The sequence below is a fragment of the Stenella coeruleoalba genome (assembly GCF_951394435.1).
Source record: "Stenella coeruleoalba genome assembly, contig: scaffold_73, whole genome shotgun sequence".
In the NCBI taxonomy this organism is placed as follows: Eukaryota; Metazoa; Chordata; class Mammalia; order Artiodactyla; family Delphinidae; genus Stenella; species Stenella coeruleoalba.
The window spans coordinates 951,148-970,329 of NW_027646280.1; the positions used below are offsets into that span (position 1 = coordinate 951,148).

Here is a 19,182-nt window from a genome sequence, read left to right on the forward strand (position 1 = left end):
GCATAAGATGGTTTTCTAAATTTGAGACCCTGTTCTGTTTTGGAATGTAGTTCCTGTGTAGCCAAGTTTACATTCCGTTTATTAGTGATATCTTATGATGTTTCTTTTTCTGTGTGACTTATTTCAGTTAGAATCATCGTACCTGAATCCACTCATTATGCTGCTACGGGCCTGATGACATAGATTTCATTGCTGAGTGATACTGCATTGTACGTAAGTACCACAAGTTCTTTATCCATTTTTCACTTTCTGCGATGTTGAACTTGTACTGTAAACGAGGTTCTTGTAAACAGAGGCGTCCCAAACTTTGGGGTGGCTGTGTCTTTTTGATTTTAATTTCCCTAAGCTATAGGACCATAAGTGGCAGTGCCCTAGGCTCTGTTGCTTTGTTTTTTAGATGTTTCAGGAAACACCATACACTTCTCCCAAGTGTCTGTTGGCAATTTACATCCCGCCCATCAGCATAACAAGGCTCCCAGTTCTCCATGGCCTGTCCTGCCTTTCTGGATTTTACACTTTTTTCAGATGGCCCTTTTGACCGGGGGGAAGTGAGACTTCATTGTAGTGCAGATTTCCTTTGCAAGCTTGCTTGGTTGGCCAAAAAGGGCGTATGCGTTTTTTCCTGAATATATTCAGGAAAAAACGCATACGCCCTTTTTGGCCAAGTGCATCATTGTGGACGTTCTGCCTCTTTTCCTATGCTTTCAATGCAATTCCAGTCTACCTCCTGAAATCGGTTTCCTGCAATTCTGCCCCGCTTTCAAGTCCTCTTGGCAGCCTTACTTCAGTCTATTTTTGGATGATAGCTGTCATTTATAACTCTGCAGGTTTGTGAATTACAGTGCCCCTGAGCTCCTTTCTTCAACTCGGTTTCTTTTGAGCTGGCCGCAACACCGCAGGATGGCTTCAGGCCATAATCTGGTTCCGGTACGGCACGCTGAGCCTTTGGTTATTTCCTCTTCCTGTTGGGAAATGAGAGTTAAATTTGCCCGTCCAGACACCTCCAGCTAGCCTCTCATTGGTTCTCGCTATTCCTGTTCATCTTCCGCAGAAATTGCAAACTGGGCCAAACAGGAGGTTAAAGGCGCTGACTCTCCAAGTGGGGAGAGTGTTAGTAAAGCGTCTGGAATGTTGCACCCGAGTACCAGGGGAGGAAAACTGAGACATATTTGAACACATCTCCCGTTCACATGGTTGATCGTACTTGGGTTCCACATGCATGTTTTAGCTGAAGGAAGAATACCTTAAACCTGGAGAGTTGAGACCCGTGTAATGGGTACCATGCAATATGACTTCAAAGGGTCTTCATTTGCTCACCGAACCTCTCCAATCCTATCACTGCTGCGTTTATGCCCCTGTACACATGCTTGATTCTCTTTTGGAGACATAGCAATCCATAGGTTTTAAGATACTTACTAGTCAGGTACATTCTTAGGCGTTTAATATGCGGTGTTGAGTCCATTTCGTTGAGCAAGGAGTAGCTGTTGTCTATTCCATATTTGACTTAAGGAACTTTATCTGTGCTCATTTCAATCTCTGGTTTTATGCAGCACCCCAACTCACCTTTACCCTTAAGCAAGCATAAGTTGGTTTTCTAAATTTGAGACCCTGTTCTTTTCTGTAATTCAGTTCCTGTGTAGCCAAGTTTACATTCCGTGTATTACTGATATCTTATGATGTTTCTTTTTCTGTGTGACTTATTTCAGTTAGAATCATCATACCTGAATCCACTCATTGTGCTGCTAAGGGCCTGATGACACAGATTTCATTGCTGAGTGATATTGCTTTGTAAGTAAATACCACAACTTCTTTATCCATTTTTCACTTTCTGCGATGTTGAACTTGTACTGTAAACGAGGTTCTTGTAAACAGAGCCGTTCCAAACTTTGGGGTGGCTGTGTCTTTTTGATTTTAATTTCCCTAAGCTATAGGACCATAAGTGGAAGTGCCCTAGGTTCTGTTGCTTTGTTTTTTAGATGTTTCAGGAAACACCATACACTTCTCCCGAGTGGTTGTTGGCAATTTACATCCCGCCCATCAGCATAACAAGGCTCCCAGTTCTCCATGGCCTGTCCTGCCTTTCTGGATTTTACACTTTTTTCAGATGGCCCTTTTGACCGGGGGGAAGTGAGACTTCATTGTAGTGCAGATTTCCTTTGCAAGCTTGCTTGGTTGGCCAAAAAGGGCGTATGCGTTTTTTCCTGAATATATTCAGGAAAAAACGCATACGCCCTTTTTGGCCAAGTGCATCATTGTGGACGTTCTGCCTCTTTTCCTATGCTTTCAATGCAATTCCAGTCTACCTCCTGAAATCGGTTTCCTGCAATTCTGCCCCGCTTTCAAGTCCTCTTGGCAACCTTACTTCAGTCTATTTTTGGACGATAGCTGTCATTTATAACTCTGCAGGTTTGTGAATTACAGTGCCCCTGAGCTCCTTTCTTCAACTCGCTTTCTTGTGACCTGGCCGCAACACCGCAGGATGGCTTCAGCTCCTAATCTGGTTCCGGCCCGGCATGCTGAGCCTTTGGTTAATTCCTCTTCCTGGTGGGAAATGAGAGTTAAATTTGCCCGTCCAGACACCTCCAGCTAGGCTCTCATTGGTTCTCGCTATTCCTGTTCATCTTCCGCAGAAATTGCAAACTGGGCCAAACAGGAGGTTAAAGGGACTGACTCTCCAAGTGGGGAGAGTGTTAGTAAAGCGTCTGGAATGTTGCACCCGAGTACCAGGGGAGGAAAACTGAGACATATTTGAACACGTCTCCCGTTCACATGGTTGATCATACTCTGGGTTCCACATGCATGTTTTAGCTGAAGGAAGAATACCTTAAACCTGGAGAGTTGAGACCCGTGTAATGGGTACCATGCAATATGACTTCAACGGGTCTTCATTTGCTCACCGAACCTCTCCAATCCTATCACTGCTGCGTTTATTCCCCTGTACACACGCTTGATTCTCTTTTGGAGACATAGCAATCCATAGGTTTTAAGATACTTACTAGTCAGGTACATTCTTAGGGGTTTAATATGGGGTTTTGAGTCCATTTCGTTGAGCAAGGAGTAGCTCTTGTCTATTCCATATTTGGCTTAAGGAACTTTATCTGTGCTCATTTCAATCTCTGGTTTTATGCAGCACCCCAACTCACCTTTCCCCTTAAGCAAGCATAAGATGGTTTTCTAAATTTGAGACCCTGTTCTGTTTTGGAATGCAGTTCCTGTGTAGCCAAGTTTACATTCCGTTTATTAGTGATATCTTATGATGTTTCTTTTTCTGTGTGACTTATTTCAGTTAGAATCATCGTACCTGAATCCACTCATTATGCTGCTACGGGCCTGATGACATAGATTTCATTGCTGAGTGATACTGCATTGTACGTAAGTACCACAAGTTCTTTATCCATTTTTCACTTTCTGCGATGTTGAACTTGTACTGTAAACGAGGTTCTTGTAAACAGAGGCGTCCCAAACTTTGGGGTGGCTGTGTCTTTTTGATTTTAATTTCCCTAAGCTATAGGACCATAAGTGGCAGTGCCCTAGGCTCTGTTGCTTTGTTTTTTAGATGTTTCAGGAAACACCATACACTTCTCCCAAGTGTCTGTTGGCAATTTACATCCCGCCCATCAGCATAACAAGGCTCCCAGTTCTCCATGGCCTGTCCTGCCTTTCTGGATTTTACACTTTTTTCAGATGGCCCTTTTGACCGGGGGGAAGTGAGACTTCATTGTAGTGCAGATTTCCTTTGCAAGCTTGCTTGGTTGGCCAAAAAGGGCGTATGCGTTTTTTCCTGAATATATTCAGGAAAAAACGCATACGCCCTTTTTGGCCAAGTGCATCATTGTGGACGTTCTGCCTCTTTTCCTATGTTTTCAATGCAATTCCAGTCTACCTCCTGAAATCGGTTTCCTGCAATTCTGCCCCGCTTTCAAGTCCTCTTGGCAGCCTTACTTCAGTCTATTTTTGGACGATAGCTGTCATTTATAACTCTGCAGGTTTGTGAATTACAGTGCCCCTGAGCTCCTTTCTTCAACTCGCTTTCTTTTGAGCTGGCCGCAACACCGCAGGATGGCTTCAGGCCCTAATCTGGTTCCGGCACGGCACGCTGAGCCTTTGGTTAATTCCTCTTCCTGGTGGGAAATGAGAGTTAAATTTGCCCGTCCAGACACCTCCAGCTAGCCTCTCATTGGTTCTCGCTATTCCTGTTCATCTTCCGCAGAAATTGCAAACTGGGCCAAACAGGAGGTTAAAGGGACTGACTCTCCAAGTCGGGAGAGTGTTAGTAAAGCGTCTGGAATGTTGCACCCGAGTACCAGGGTACGAAAACTGAGACATATTTGAACACGTCTCCCGATCACATGGTTGATCATACTCTAGGTTCCACATGCATGTTTTAGCTGAAGGAAGAATACCTTAAACCTGGGTAGTTGAAACCCGTGGAATGGGTACCATGCAATATGACTTCAAAGGGTCTTCATTTGCTCACCGAACCTCTCCAATCCTATCACTGCTGCGTTTATGCCCCTGTACACATGCTTGATTCTCTTTCGGAGACATAGCAATCCATAGGTTTTAAGATACTTACTAGTCAGGTACATTCTTAGGCGTTTAATATGCGGTGTTGAGTCCATTTCGTTGAGCAAGGAGTAGCTCTTGTCTATTCCATATTTGACTTAAGGAACTTTATCTGTGCTCATTTCAATCTCTGGTTTTATGCAGCACCCCAACTCACCTTTACCCTTAAGCAAGCATAAGTTGGTTTTCTAAATTTGAGTCCCTGTTCTGTTCTGTAATTCAGTTCCTGTGTAGCCAAGTTTACATTCCGTGTATTACTGATATCTTATGATGTTTCTTTTTCTGTGTGACTTACTTCAGTTAGAATCATCATACCTGAATCCACTCATTGTGCTGCCAAGGGCCTGATGACACAGATTTCATTGCTGAGTGATATTGCTTTGTAAGTAAATACCACAACTTCTTTATCCATTTTTCACTTTCTGCGATGTTGAACTTGTACTGTAAACGAGGTTCTTGTAAACAGAGGCGTCCCAAACTTTGGGGTGGCTGTGTCTTTTTGATTTTAATTTCCCTAAGCTATAGGACCATAAGTGGCAGTGCCCTAGGCTCTGTTGCTTTGTTTTTTAGATGTTTCAGGAAACACCATACACTTCTCCTGAGTGTCTGTTGGCAATTTACATCCCGCCCATCAGCATAACAAGGCTCCCAGTTCTCCATGGCCTGTCCTGCCTTTCTGGATTTTACACTTTTTTCAGATGGCCCTTTTGACCGGGGGGAAGTGAGACTTCATTGTAGTGCAGATTTCCTTTGCAAGCTTGCTTGGTTGGCCAAAAAGGGCGTATGCGTTTTTTCCTGAATATATTCAGGAAAAAATGCATACGCCCTTTTTGGCCAAGTGCATCATTGTGGACGTTCTGCCTCTTTTCCTATGCTTTCAATGCAATTCCAGTCTACCTCCTGAAATCGGTTTCCTGCAATTCTGCCCCGCTTTCAAGTCCTCTTGGCAGCCTTACTTCAGTCTATTTTTGGACGATAGCTGTCATTTATAACTCTGCAGGTTTGTGAATTACAGTGCCCCTGAGCTCCTTTCTTCAACTCGCTTTCTTTTGAGCTGGCCGCAACACCGCAGGATGGCTTCAGGCCCTAATCTGGTTCCGGCACGCCCGCTGAGCCTTTGGTTAATTCCTCTTCCTGGTGGGAAATGAGAGTTAAATTTGCCCGTCCAGACACCTCCAGCTAGCCTCTCATTGGTTCTCGCTATTCCTGTTCATCTTCCGCAGAAATTGCAAACTGGGCCAAACAGGAGGTTAAAGGGACTGACTCTCCAAGTGGGGAGAGTGTTAGTAAAGTGTCTGGAATGTTGCACCCGAGTACCAGGGGAGGAAAACTGAGACATATTTGAACACGTCTCCCGATCACATGGTTGATTATACTCTAGGTTCCACATGCATGTTTTAGCTGAAGGAAGAATACCTTAAACCTGGGTAGTTGAAACCCGTGGAATGGGTACCATGCAACATGACTTCAAAGGGTCTTCATTTGCTCACCGAACCTCTCCAATCCTATCACTGCTGCATTTATGCCCCTGTACACATGCTTGATTCTCTTTCGGAGACATAGCAATCCATAGGTTTTAAGATACTTACTAGTCAGGTACATTCTTAGGCGTTTAATATGCAGTGTTGAGTCCATTTCGTTGAGCAAGGAGTAGCTCTTGTCTATTCCATATTTGACTTAAGGAACTTTATCTGTGCTCATTTCAATCTCTGGTTTTATGCAGCACCCCAACTCACCTTTACCCTTAAGCAAGCATAAGTTGGTTTTCTAAATTTGAGTCCCTGTTCTGTTCTGTAATTCAGTTCCTGTGTAGCCAAGTTTACATTCCGTGTATTACTGATATCTTATGATGTTTCTTTTTCTGTGTGACTTACTTCAGTTAGAATCATCATACCTGAATCCACTCATTGTGCTGCCAAGGGCCTGATGACACAGATTTCATTGCTGAGTGATATTGCTTTGTAAGTAAATACCACAACTTCTTTATCCATTTTTCACTTTCTGCGATGTTGAACTTGTACTGTAAACGAGGTTCTTGTAAACAGAGCCGTTCCAAACTTTGGGGTGGCTGTGTCTTTTTTATTTTAATTTCCCTAAGCTATAGGACCATAAGTGGAAGTGCCCTAGGTTCTGTTGCTTTGTTTTTTAGATGTTTCAGGAAACACCATACACTTCTCCCGAGTGTCTGTTGGCAATTTACATCCCGCCCATCAGCATAACAAGGCTCCCAGTTCTCCATGGCCTGTCCTGCCTTTCTGGATTTTACACTTTTTTCAGATGGCCCTTTTGACCGGGGGGAAGTGAGACTTCATTGTAGTGCAGATTTCCTTTGCAAGCTTGCTTGGTTGGCCAAAAAGGGCGTATGCGTTTTTTCCTGAATATATTCAGGAAAAAACGCATACGCCCTTTTTGGCCAAGTGCATCATTGTGGACGTTCTGCCTCTTTTCCTATGCTTTCAATGCAATTCCAGTCTACCTCCTGAAATCTGTTTCCTGCAATTCTGCCCCGCTTTCAAGTCCTCTTGGCAACCTTACTTCAGTCTATTTTTGGACGATAGCTGTCATTTATAACTCTGCAGGTTTGTGAATTACAGTGCCCCTGAGCTCGTTTCTTCAACTCGCTTTCTTGTGACCTAGCCGCAACACTGCAGTATGGCTTCAGGCCCTAATCTGGTTCTGGCACGGCACGCTGAGCCTTTGGTTAATTCCTCTTCCTGGTGGGAAATGAGAGTTAAATTTGCCCGTCCAGACACCTCCAGCTAGTCTCTCATTGGTTCTCGCTATTCCTGTTCATCTTCTGCAGAAATTGCAAACTGGGCCAAACAGGAGGTTAAAGGGACTGACTCTCCAAGTGGGGAGAGTGTTAGTAAAGCGTCTGGAATGTTGCACCCGAGTACCAGGGTACGAAAACTGAGACATATTTGAACACGTCTCCCGATCACATGGTTGATCATACTCTAGGTTCCACATGCATGTTTTAGCTGAAGGAACAATACCTTACACCTGGGTAGTTGAAACCCGTGGAATTGGTACCATGCAATATGACTTCAAAGGGTCTTCATTTGCTCACGAAACTCTCCAATCCTATCACTGCTGCATTTATGCCCCTGTACACATGCTTGATTCTCTTTCAGAGACATAGCAATCCATAGGTTTTAAGATACTTACTAGTCAGGTACATTCTTAGGCGTTTAATATGCGGTGTTGAGTCCATTTCGTTGAGCAAGGAGTAGCTCTTGTCTATTCCATATTTGGCTTAAGGAACTTTATCTGTGCTCATTTCAATCTCTGGTTTTATGCAGCACCCCAACTCACCTTTCCCCTTAAGCAAGCATAAGTTGGTTTTCTAAATTTGAGACCCTGTTCTGTTCTGTAATTCAGTTCCTGTGTAGCCAAGTTTACATTCCGTGTATTACTGATATCTTATGATGTTTCTTTTTCTGTGTGACTTATTTCAGTTAGAATCATCATACCTGAATCCACTCATTGTGCTGCTAAGGGCCTGATGACACAGATTTCATTGCTGAGTGATATTGCTTTGTAAGTAAATACCACAACTTCTTTATCCATTTTTCACTTTCTGCGATGTTGAACTTGTACTGTAAACGAGGTTCTTGTAAACAGAGCCGTTCCAAACTTTGGGGTGGCTGTGTCTTTTTGATTTTAATTTCCCTAAGCTATAGGACCATAAGTGGCAGCGCCCTAGGCTCTGTTGCTTTGTTTTTTAGATGTTTAAGGAAACACCATACACTTCTCCCGAGTGTCTGTTGGCAATTTACATCCCGCCCATCAGCATAACAAGGCTCCCAGTTGTACATGGCCTGTCCTGCCTTTCTGGATTTTACACTTTTTTCAGATGGCCCTTTTGACCGGGGGGAAGTGAGACTTCATTGTAGTGCAGATTTCCTTTGCAAGCTTGCTTGGTTGGCCAAAAAGGGCGTATGCGTTTTTTCCTGAATATATTCAGGAAAAACGCATACGCCCTTTTTGGCCAAGTGCATCATTGTGTACGTTCTGCCTCTTTTCCTATGCTTTCAATGCAATTCCACTCTACCTCCTGAAATCGGTTTCCTGCAATTCTGCCCTGCTTTCAAGTCCTTTTGGCAGCCTTACTTCAGTCTATTTTTGGACGATAGCTGTCATTTATAACTCTGCAGGTTTGTGAATTACAGTGCCCCTGAGCTCCTTTCTTCAACTCGCTTTCTTTTGAGCTGGCCGCAACACCGCAGGATGGCTTCAAGCCCTAATCTGGTTCCGGTACGGCACGCTGAGCCTTTGGTTATTTCCTCTTCCTGTTGGGAAATGAGAGTTAAATTTGCCCGTCCAGACACCTCCAGCTAGCCTCTCATTGGTTCTCGCTATTCCTGTTCATCTTCCGCAGAAATTGCAAACTGGGCCAAACAGGAGGTTAAAGGCGCTGACTCTCCAAGTGGGGAGAGTGTTAGTAAAGCGTCTGGAATGTTGCACCCGAGTACCAGGGGAGGAAAACTGAGACATATTTGAACACGTCTCCCGTTCACATGGTTGATCATACTTGGGTTCCACATGCATGTTTTAGCTGAAGGAAGAATACCTTAAACCTGTGTATTTGAAACCCGTGGAATGGGTACCATGCAATATGACTTCAAAGGGTCTTCATTTGCTCACCGAACCTCTCCAATCCTATCACTGCTGCGTTTATGCCCCTGTACACACGCTTGATTCTCTTTCGGAGACATAGCAATCCATAGGTTTTAAGATACTTACTAGTCAGGTACATTCTTAGGCGTTTAATATGGGGTGTTGAGTCCATTTCGTTGAGCAAGGAGTAGCTCTTGTCTATTCCATATTTGGCTTAAGGAACTTTATCTGTGCTCATTTCAATCTCTGGTTTTATGCAGCACCCCAACTCACCTTTACCCTTAAGCAAGCATAAGTTGGTTTTCTAAATTTGAGACCCTGTTCTGTTCTGTAATTCAGTTCCTGTGTAGCCAAGTTTACATTCCGTGTATTACTGATATCTTATGATGTTTCTTTTTCTGTGTGACTTATTTCAGTTAGAATCATCATACCTGAATCCACTCATTGTGCTGCTAAGGGCCTGATGACACAGATTTCATTGCTGAGTGATATTGCTTTGTAAGTAAATACCACAACTTCTTTATCCATTTTTCACTTTCTTCGATGTTGAACTTGTACTGTAAAAGAGGTTCTTGTAAACAGAGGCGTCCCAAACTTTGGGGTGGCTGTGTCTTTTTGATTTTAATTTCCCTAAGCTATAGGACCATAAGTGGAAGTGCCCTAGGTTCTGTTGCTTTGTTTTTTAGATGTTTCAGGAAACACCATACACTTCTCCCGAGTGGTTGTTGGCAATTTACATCCCGCCCATCAGCATAACAAGGCTCCCAGTTCTCCATGGCCTGTCCTGCCTTTCTGGATTTTACACTTTTTTCAGATGGCCCTTTTGACCGGGGGGAAGTGAGACTTCATTGTAGTGCAGATTTCCTTTGCAAGCTTGCTTGGTTGGCCAAAAAGGGCGTATGCGTTTTTTCCTGAATATATTCAGGAAAAAACGCATACGCCCTTTTTGGCCAAGTGCATCATTGTGGACGTTCTGCCTCTTTTCCTATGCTTTCAATGCAATTCCAGTCTACCTCCTGAAATCGGTTTCCTGCAATTCTGCCCCGCTTTCAAGTCCTCTTGGCAGCCTTACTTCAGTCTATTTTTGGACGATAGCTGTCATTTATAACTCTGCAGGTTTGTGAATTACAGTGCCCCTGAGCTCCTTTCTTCAACTCGTTTTCTTGTGAACTGGCCGCAACACCGCAGGATGGCTTCAGGTCCTAATCTGGTTCCGGCACGGCACGCTGAGCCTCTGGTTATTTCCTCTTCCTGGTGGGAAATGAGAGTTAAATTTGCCCGTCCAGACACCTCCAGCTAGTCTCTCATTGGTTCTCGCTATTCCTGTTCATCTTCCGCAGAAATTGCAAACTGGGCCAAACAGGAGGTTAAAGGCGCTGACTCTCCAAGTGGGGAGAGTGTTAGTAAAGCGTCTGGAATGTTGCACCCGAGTACCAGGGTAGGAAAACTGAGACATATTTGAACACGTCTCCCGATCACATTCTTGATCATACTCTGGGTTCCACATGCATGTTTTAGCTGAAGGAAGAATACCTAAAACCTGGGTAGTTGAAACCCGTGGAATGGGTACCATGCAATATGACTTCAAAGGGTCTTCATTTGCTCACGAACCTCTCCAATCCTATCACTGCTGCATTTATGCCCCTGTACACATGCTTGATTCTCTTTCGGAGACATAGCAATCCATAGGTTTTAAGATACTTACTAGTCAGATACATTCTTAGGCGTTTAATATGCGGTGTTGAGTCCATTTCATTGAGCAAGGAGTAGCTCTTGTCTATTCAATATTTGACTTAAGGAACTTTATCTGTGCTCATTTCAATCTCTGGTTTTATGCAGCACCCCAACTCACCTTTACCCTTAAGCAAGCATAAGTTGGTTTTCTCAATTTGAGACCCTGTTCTGTTCTGTAATTCAGTTCCTGTGTAGCCAAGTTTACATTCCGTGTATTACTGATATCTTATGATGTTTCTTTTTCTGTGTGACTTATTTCAGTTAGAATCATCATACCTGAATCCACTCATTGTGCTGCTAAGGGCCTGATGACACAGATTTCATTGCTGAGTGATATTGCTTTGTAAGTAAATACCACAACTTCTTTATCCATTTTTCACTTTCTGCGATGTTGAACTTGTACTGTAAACGAGGTTCTTGTAAACAGAGCCGTTCCAAATTTTGGGGTGGCTGTGTCTTTTTGATTTTAATTTCCCTAAGCTATAGCACCATAAGTGGAAGTGCCCTAGGTTCTGTTGCTTTGTTTTTTAGATGTTTCAGGAAACACCATACACTTCTCCCAAGTGGTTGTTGGCAATTTACATCCCGCCCATCAGCATAACAAGGCTCCCAGTTCTCCATGGCCTGTCCTGCCTTTCTGGATTTTACACTTTTTTCAGATGGCCCTTTTGACCGGGGGGAAGTGAGACTTCATTGTAGTGCAGATTTCCTTTGCAAGCTTGCTTGGTTGGCCAAAAAGGGCGTATGCGTTTTTTCCTGAATATATTCAGGAAAAAACGCATACGCCCTTTTTGGCCAAGTGCATCATTGTGGACGTTCTGCCTCTTTTCCTATGCTTTCAATGCAATTCCACTCTACCTCCTGAAATCGGTTTCCTGCAATTCTGCCCCGCTTTCAAGTCCTCTTGGCAACCTTACTTCAGTCTATTTTTGGACGATAGCTGTCATTTATAACTCTGCAGGTTTGTGAATTACAGTGCCCCTGAGCTCCTTTCTTCAACTCGCTTTCTTGTGACCTGGCCGCAACACCGCAGGATGGCTTCAGGCCCTAATCTGGTTCTGGCACGGCACGCTGAGCCTTTGGTTAATTCCTCTTCCTGGTGGGAAATGAGAGTTAAATTTGCCCGTCCAGACACCTCCAGCTAGTCTCTCATTGGTTCTCGCTATTCCTGTTCATCTTCCGCAGAAATTGCAAACTGGGCCAAACAGGAGGTTAAAGGGACTGACTCTCCAAGTGGGGAGAGTGTTAGTAAAGCGTCTGGAATGTTGCACCCGAGTACCAGGGTACAAAAACTGAGACATATTTGAACACTACTCCCGATCACATGGTTGATCATACTCTAGGTTCCACATGCATGTTTTAGCTGAAGGAACAATACCTTACACCTGGGTAGTTGAAACCCGTGGAATGGGTACCATGCAATATGACTTCAAAGGGTCTTCATTTGCTCACGAACCTCTCCAATCCTATCACTGCTGCATTTATGCCCCTGTACACATGCTTGATTCTCTTTCGGAGACATAGCAATCCATAGGTTTTAAGATACTTACTAGTCAGGTACATTCTTAGGCGTTTAATATGCGGTGTTGAGTCCATTTCGTTGAGCAAGGAGTAGCTCTTGTCTATTCCATATTTGGCTTAAGGAACTTTATCTGTGCTCATTTCAATCTCTGGTTTTATGCAGCACCCCAACTCACCTTTCCCCTTAAGCAAGCATAAGTTGGTTTTCTCAATTTGAGACCCTGTTCTGTTCTGTAATTCAGTTCCTGTGTAGCCAAGTTTACATTCCGTGTATTACTGATATCTTATGATGTTTCTTTTTCTGTGTGACTTATTTCAGTTAGAATCATCATACCTGAATCCACTCATTGTGCTGCTAAGGGCCTGATGACACAGATTTCATTGCAGAGTGATATTGCTTTGTAAGTAAATACCACAACTTCTTTATCCATTTTTCACTTTCTGCGATGTTGAACTTGTACTGTAAACGAGGTTCTTGTAAACAGAGCCGTTCCAAACTTTGGGGTGGCTGTGTCTTTTTGATTTTAAATTCCCTAAGCTATAGGACCATAAGTGGCAGTGCCCTAGGTTCTGTTGCTTTGTTTTTTAGATGTTTCAGGAAACACCATACACTTCTCCCCAGTGTCTGTTGGCAATTTACATCCCGCCCATCAGCATAACAAGGCTCCCAGTTCTCCATGGCCTGTCCTGCCTTTCTGGATTTTACCCTTTTTTCAGATGGCCCTTTTGACCGGGGGAAGTGAGACTTCATTGTAGTGCAGATTTCCTTTGCAAGCTTGCTTGGTTGGCCAAAAAGGGCGTATGCGTTTTTTCCTGAATATATTCAGGAAAAAACGCATACGCCCTTTTTGGCCAAGTGCATCATTGTGGACGTTCTGCCTCTTTTCCTATGCTTTCAATGCAATTCCACTCTACCTCCTGAAATCGGTTTCCTGCAATTCTGCCCCGCTTTCAAGTCCTCTTGGCAGCCTTACTTCAGTCTATTTTTGGACGATAGCTGTCATTTATAACTCTGCAGGTTTGTGAATTACAGTGCCCCTGAGCTCCTTTCTTCAACTCGCTTTCTTTTGAGCTGGCCGCAACACCGCAGGATGGCTTCAGGCCCTAATCTGGTTCCGGTACGGCACGCTGAGCCTTTGGTTATTTCCTCTTCCTGGTGGGAAATGAGAGTTAAATTTGCCCGTCCAGACACCTCCAGCTAGCCTCTCATTGGTTCTCGCTATTCCTGTTCATCTTCCGCAGAAATTGCAAACTGGGCCAAACAGGAGGTTAAAGGCGCTGACTCTCCAAGTGGGGAGAGTGTTAGTAAAGCGTCTGGAATGTTGCACGCGAGTACCAGGGGAGGAAAACTGAGACATATTTGAACATGTCTCCCGTTCACATGGTTGATCATACTTGGGTTCCACATGCATGTTTTAGCTGAAGGAAGAATACCTTAAACCTGGGTAGTTGAAACCCGTGGAATGGGTACCAAGCAATATGACTTCAAAGGGTCTTCATTTGCTCACCGAACCTCTCCAATCCTATCACTGCTGCGTTTATGCCCCTGTACACATGCTTGATTCACTTTCGGAGACATAGCAATCCATAGGTTTTAAGATACTTACTAGTCAGGTACATTCTTAGGCGTTTAATATGCGGTGTTGAGTCCATTTCGTTGAGCAAGGAGTAGCTCTTGTCTATTCCATATTTGACTTAAGGAACTTTATCTGTGCTCATTTCAATCTCTGGTTTTATGCAGCACCCCAACTCACCTTTCCCCTTAAGCAAGCATAAGTTGGTTTTCTAAATTTGAGACCCTGTTCTGTTCTGTAATTCAGTTCCTGTGTAGCCAAGTTTACATTCCATGTATTACTGATATCTTATGATGTTTCATTTTCTGTGTGACTTATTTCAGTTAGAATCATCATACCTGAATCCACTCATTGTGCTGCTAAGGGCCTGATGACACAGATTTCATTGCTGAGTGATATTGCTTTGTAAGTAAATACCACAACTTCTTTATCCATTTTTCACTTTCTGCGATGTTGAACTTGTACTGTAAACGAGGTTCTTGTAAACAGAGCCGTTCCAAACTTTGGGGTGGCTGTGTCTTTTTGATTTTAAATTCCCTAAGCTATAGGACCATAAGTGGCAGTGCCCTAGGCTCTGTTGCTTTGTTTTTTAGATGTTTCAGGGAACACCATACACTTCTCCCGAGTGTCTGTTGGCAATTTACATCCCGCCCATCAGCATAACAAGGCTCCCAGTTCTCCATGGCCTGTCCTGCCTTTCTGGATTTTACCCTTTTTTCAGATGGCCCTTTTGACCGGGGGGAAGTGAGACTTCATTGTAGTGCAGATTTCCTTTGCAAGCTTGCTTGGTTGGCCAAAAAGGGCGTATGCGTTTTTTCCTGAATATATTCAGGAAAAAACGCATACGCCCTTTTTGGCCAAGTGCATCATTGTGGACGTTCTGCCTCTTTTCCTATGCTTTCAATGCAATTCCACTCTACCTCCTGAAATCGGTTTCCTGCAATTCTGCCCCGCTTTCAAGTCCTCTTGGCAGCCTTACTTCAGTCTATTTTTGGATGATAGCTGTCATTTATAACTCTGCAGGTTTGTGAATTACAGTGCCCCTGAGCTCCTTTCTTCAACTCGCTTTCTTTTGAGCTGGCCGCAACACCGCAGGATGGCTTCAGGCCCTAATCTGGTTCCGGTACGGCACGCTGAGCCTTTGGTTATTTCCTCTTCCTGGTGGGAAATGAGAGTTAAATTTGCCCGTCCAGACACCTCCAGCTAGCCTCTCATTGGTTCTCGCTATTCCTGTTCATCTTCCGCAGAAATTGCAAACTGGGCCAAACAGGAGGTTAAAGGCGCTGACTCTCCAAGTGGGGAGAGTGTTAGTAAAGCGTCTGGAATGTTGCACGCGAGTACCAGGGGAGGAAAACTGAGACATATTTGAACATGTCTCCCGTTCACATGGTTGATCATACTTGGGTTCCACATGCATGTTTTAGCTGAAGGAAGAATACCTTAAACCTGGGTAGTTGAAACCCGTGGAATGGGTACCATGCAATATGACTTCAAAGGGTCTTCATTTGCTCACCGAACCTCTCCAATCCTATCACTGCTGCGTTTATGCCCCTGTACACATGCTTGATTCTCTTTCGGAGACATAGCAATCCATAGGTTTTAAGATACTTACTAGTCAGGTACATTCTTAGGCGTTTAATATGCGGTGTTGAGTCCATTTCGTTGAGCAAGGAGTAGCTCTTGTCTATTCCATATTTGACTTAAGGAACTTTATCTGTGCTCATTTCAATCTCTGGTTTTATGCAGCACCCCAACTCACCTTTCCCCTTAAGCAAGCATAAGTTGGTTTTCTAAATTTGAGACCCTGTTCTGTTCTGTAATTCAGTTCCTGTGTAGCCAAGTTTACATTCCATGTATTACTGATATCTTATGATGTTTCTTTTTCTGTGTGACTTATTTCAGTTAGAATCATCATACCTGAATCCACTCATTGTGCTGCTAAGGGCCTGATGACACAGATTTCATTGCTGAGTGATATTGCTTTGTAAGTAAATACCACAACTTCTTTATCCATTTTTCACTTTCTGCGATGTTGAACTTGTACTGTAAACGAGGTTCTTGTAAACAGAGCCGTTCCAAACTTTGGGGTGGCTGTGTCTTTTTGATTTTAAATTCCCTAAGCTATAGGACCATTAGTGGAAGTGCCCTAGGTTCTGTTGCTTTGTTTTTTAGATGTTTCAGGAAACACCATACACTTCTCCCCAGTTTCTGTTGGCAATTTACATCCCGCCCATCAGCATAACAAGGCTCCCAGTTCTCCATGGCCTGTCCTGCCTTTCTGTATTTTACACTTTTTTCAGATGGCCCTTTTGACCGGGGGGAAGTGAGACTTCATTGTAGTGCAGATTTCCTTTGCAAGCTTGCTTGGTTGGCCAAAAAGGGCGTATGCGTTTTTTCCTGAATATATTCAGGAAAAAACGCATACGCCCTTTTTGGCCAAGTGCATCATTGTGGACGTTCTGCCTCTTTTCCTATGCTTTCAATGCAATTCCAGGCTACCTCCTGAAATCGGTTTCCTGCAATTCTGCCCCGCTTTCAAGTCCTCTTGGCAGCCTTACTTCAGTCTATTTTTGGACGATAGCTGTCATTTATAACTCTGCAGGTTTGTGAATTACAGAGACCCTGAGTTCCTTTCTTCAACTCGCTTTCTTTTGAGCTGGCCGCAACACCGCAGGATGGCTTCAGGCCCTAATCTGGTTCCGGCACGGCACGCTGAGCCTTTGGTAATTTCCTCTTCCTGGTGGGAAATGAGAGTTAAATTTGCCCGTCCAGACACCTCCAGCTAGGCTCTCATTGGTTCTCGCTATTCCTGTTCATCTTCCGCAGAAATTGCAAACTGGGCCAAACAGGAGGTTAAAGGCGCTGACTCTCCAAGTGGGGAGAATGTTAGTAAAGCGTCTGGAATGTTACACCCGAGTACCCGGGGAGGAAAACTGAGACATATTTGAACACGTCTCCCGTTCACATGGTTGATCATACTTGGGTTCCACATGCATGTTTTAGCTGAAGGAAGAATACCGTAAACCTAGGTAGTTGAAACCCGTGGAATGGGTACCATGCAATATGACTTCAAAGGGTCTTCATTTGCTCACCGAACCTCTCCAATCCTATCACTGCTGCGTTTATGCCCCTGTACACATGCTTGATTCTCTTTCGGAGACACAGCAATCCATAGGTTTTAAGATACTTACTAGTCAGGTACATTCTTAGGCGTTTAATATGCGGTGTTGAGTCCATTTCGTTGAGCAAGGAGTAGCTCTTGTCTATTCCATATTTGACTTAAGGAACTTTATCTGTGCTCATTTCAATCTCTGGTTTTATGCAGCACCCCAACTCACCTTTCCCCTTAAGCAAGCATAAGTTGGTTTTCTAAATTTGAGACCCTGTTCTGTTCTGTAATTCAGTTCCTGTGTAGCCAAGTTTACATTCCATGTATTACTGATATCTTATGATGTTTCTTTTTCTGTGTGACTTATTTCAGTTAGAATCATCATACCTGAATCCACTCATTGTGCTGCTAAGGGCCTGATGACACAGATTTCATTGCTGAGTGATATTGCTTTGTAAGTAAATACCACAACTTCTTTATCCATTTTTCACTTTCTGCGATGTTGAACTTGTACTGTAAACGAGGTTCTTGTAAACTGAGCCGTTCCAAACTTTGGGGTGGCTGTGTCTTTTTGATTTTAAATTCCCTAAGCTATAGGACCATAAGTGGAAGTGCCCTAGGTTCTGTTGCTTTGTTTTTTAGATGTTTCAGGAAACACCATACACTTCTCCCGAGTGTCTGTTGGCAATTTACATCCCGCCCATCAGCATAACAAGGCTCCCAGTTCTCCATGGCCTGTCCTGCCTTTCTGGATTTTACACTTTTTTCAGATTGCCTTTTTGACCGGGGGGAAGTGAGACTTCATTGTAGTGCAGATTTCCTTTGCAAGCTTGCTTGGTTGGCCAAAAAGGGCGTATGCGTTTTTTCCTGAATATATTCAGGAAAAAACGCATACGCCCTTTTTGGCCAAGTGCATCATTGTGGACGTTCTGCCTCTTTTCCTATGCTTTCAATGCAATTCCAGTCTACCTCCTGAAATCGGTTTCCTGCAATTCTGCCCCGCTTTCAAGTCCTCTTGGCAGCCTTACTTCAGTCTATTTTTGGACGATAGCTGTCATTTATAACTCTGCAGGTTTGTGAATTACAGTGCCCCTGAGCTCCTTTCTTCAACTCGCTTTCTTGTGAGCTGGCCGCAACACCGCAGGATGGCTTCAGGCCCTAATCTGGTTCCGGCACGACACGCTGAGCCTTTGGTTAATTCCTCTTCCTGGTGGGAAATGAGAGTTAAATTTGCCCGTTCAGACACCTCCAGCTAGTCTCTCATTGGTTCTCGCTATTCCTGTTCATCTTCCGCAGAAATTGCAAACTGGGCCAAACAGGAGGTTAAAGGGACTGACTCTCCAAGTCGGGAGAGTGTTAGTAAAGCGTCTGGAATGTTGCACCCGAGTACCAGGGTACGAAAACTGAGACATATTTGAACACGTCTCCCGATCACATGGTTGATCATACTCTAGGTTCCACATGCATGTTTTAGCTGAAGGAAGAATACCTTAAACCTGGGTAGGTGAAACCCGTGGAATGGGTACCATGCAATATGACTTCAAAGGGTCTTCATTTGCTCACCGAACCTCTCCAATCCTATCACTGCTGCGTTTATGCCCCTGTACACATGCTTGATTCTCTTTCGGAGACATAGCAATCCATAGGTTTTAAGATACTTACTAGTCAGGTACATTCTTAGGCGTTTAATATGCGGTGTTGAGTCCATTTCGTTGAGCAAGGAGTAGCTCTTGTCTATTCCATATTTGGCTTAAGGAACTTTATCTGTGCTCATTTCAATCTCTGGTTTTATGCAGCACCCCAACTCACCTTTACCCTTAAGCAAGCATAAGTTGGTTTTCTAAAATTGAGACCCTGTTCTGTTCTGTAATTCAGTTCCTGTGTAGCCAAGTTTCCATTCCGTGTATTACTGATATCTTATGATGTTTCTTTTTCTGTGTGACTTATTTCAGTTAGAATCATCATACCTGAATCCACTCATTGTGCTGCTAAGGGCCTGATGACATAGATTTCATTGCTGAGTGATATTGCTTTGTAAGTGAATACCACAACTTCTTT

At 43.7% G+C, this 19,182-nt stretch overlaps 1 long non-coding RNA gene across 4 annotated transcripts in view; it reads left to right on the plus strand.

Moving 5' to 3' along the window:
• The window catches only part of LOC307181213, a 759,305-nt gene that overhangs the window by 655,229 nt on the left and 84,894 nt on the right, over positions 1-19,182 (plus strand). The window contains exon 5 of one of the 4 annotated variants that reach the window (XR_013826113.1): positions 12,761-13,074. The exons of the other annotated variants lie outside the window; for them this stretch is intronic. This is a non-coding gene — a long non-coding RNA (uncharacterized lncRNA). Of the gene's footprint in view, positions 1-12,760; positions 13,075-19,182 lie in introns of those variants that run through there. 4 annotated transcript variants of the gene reach the window in all.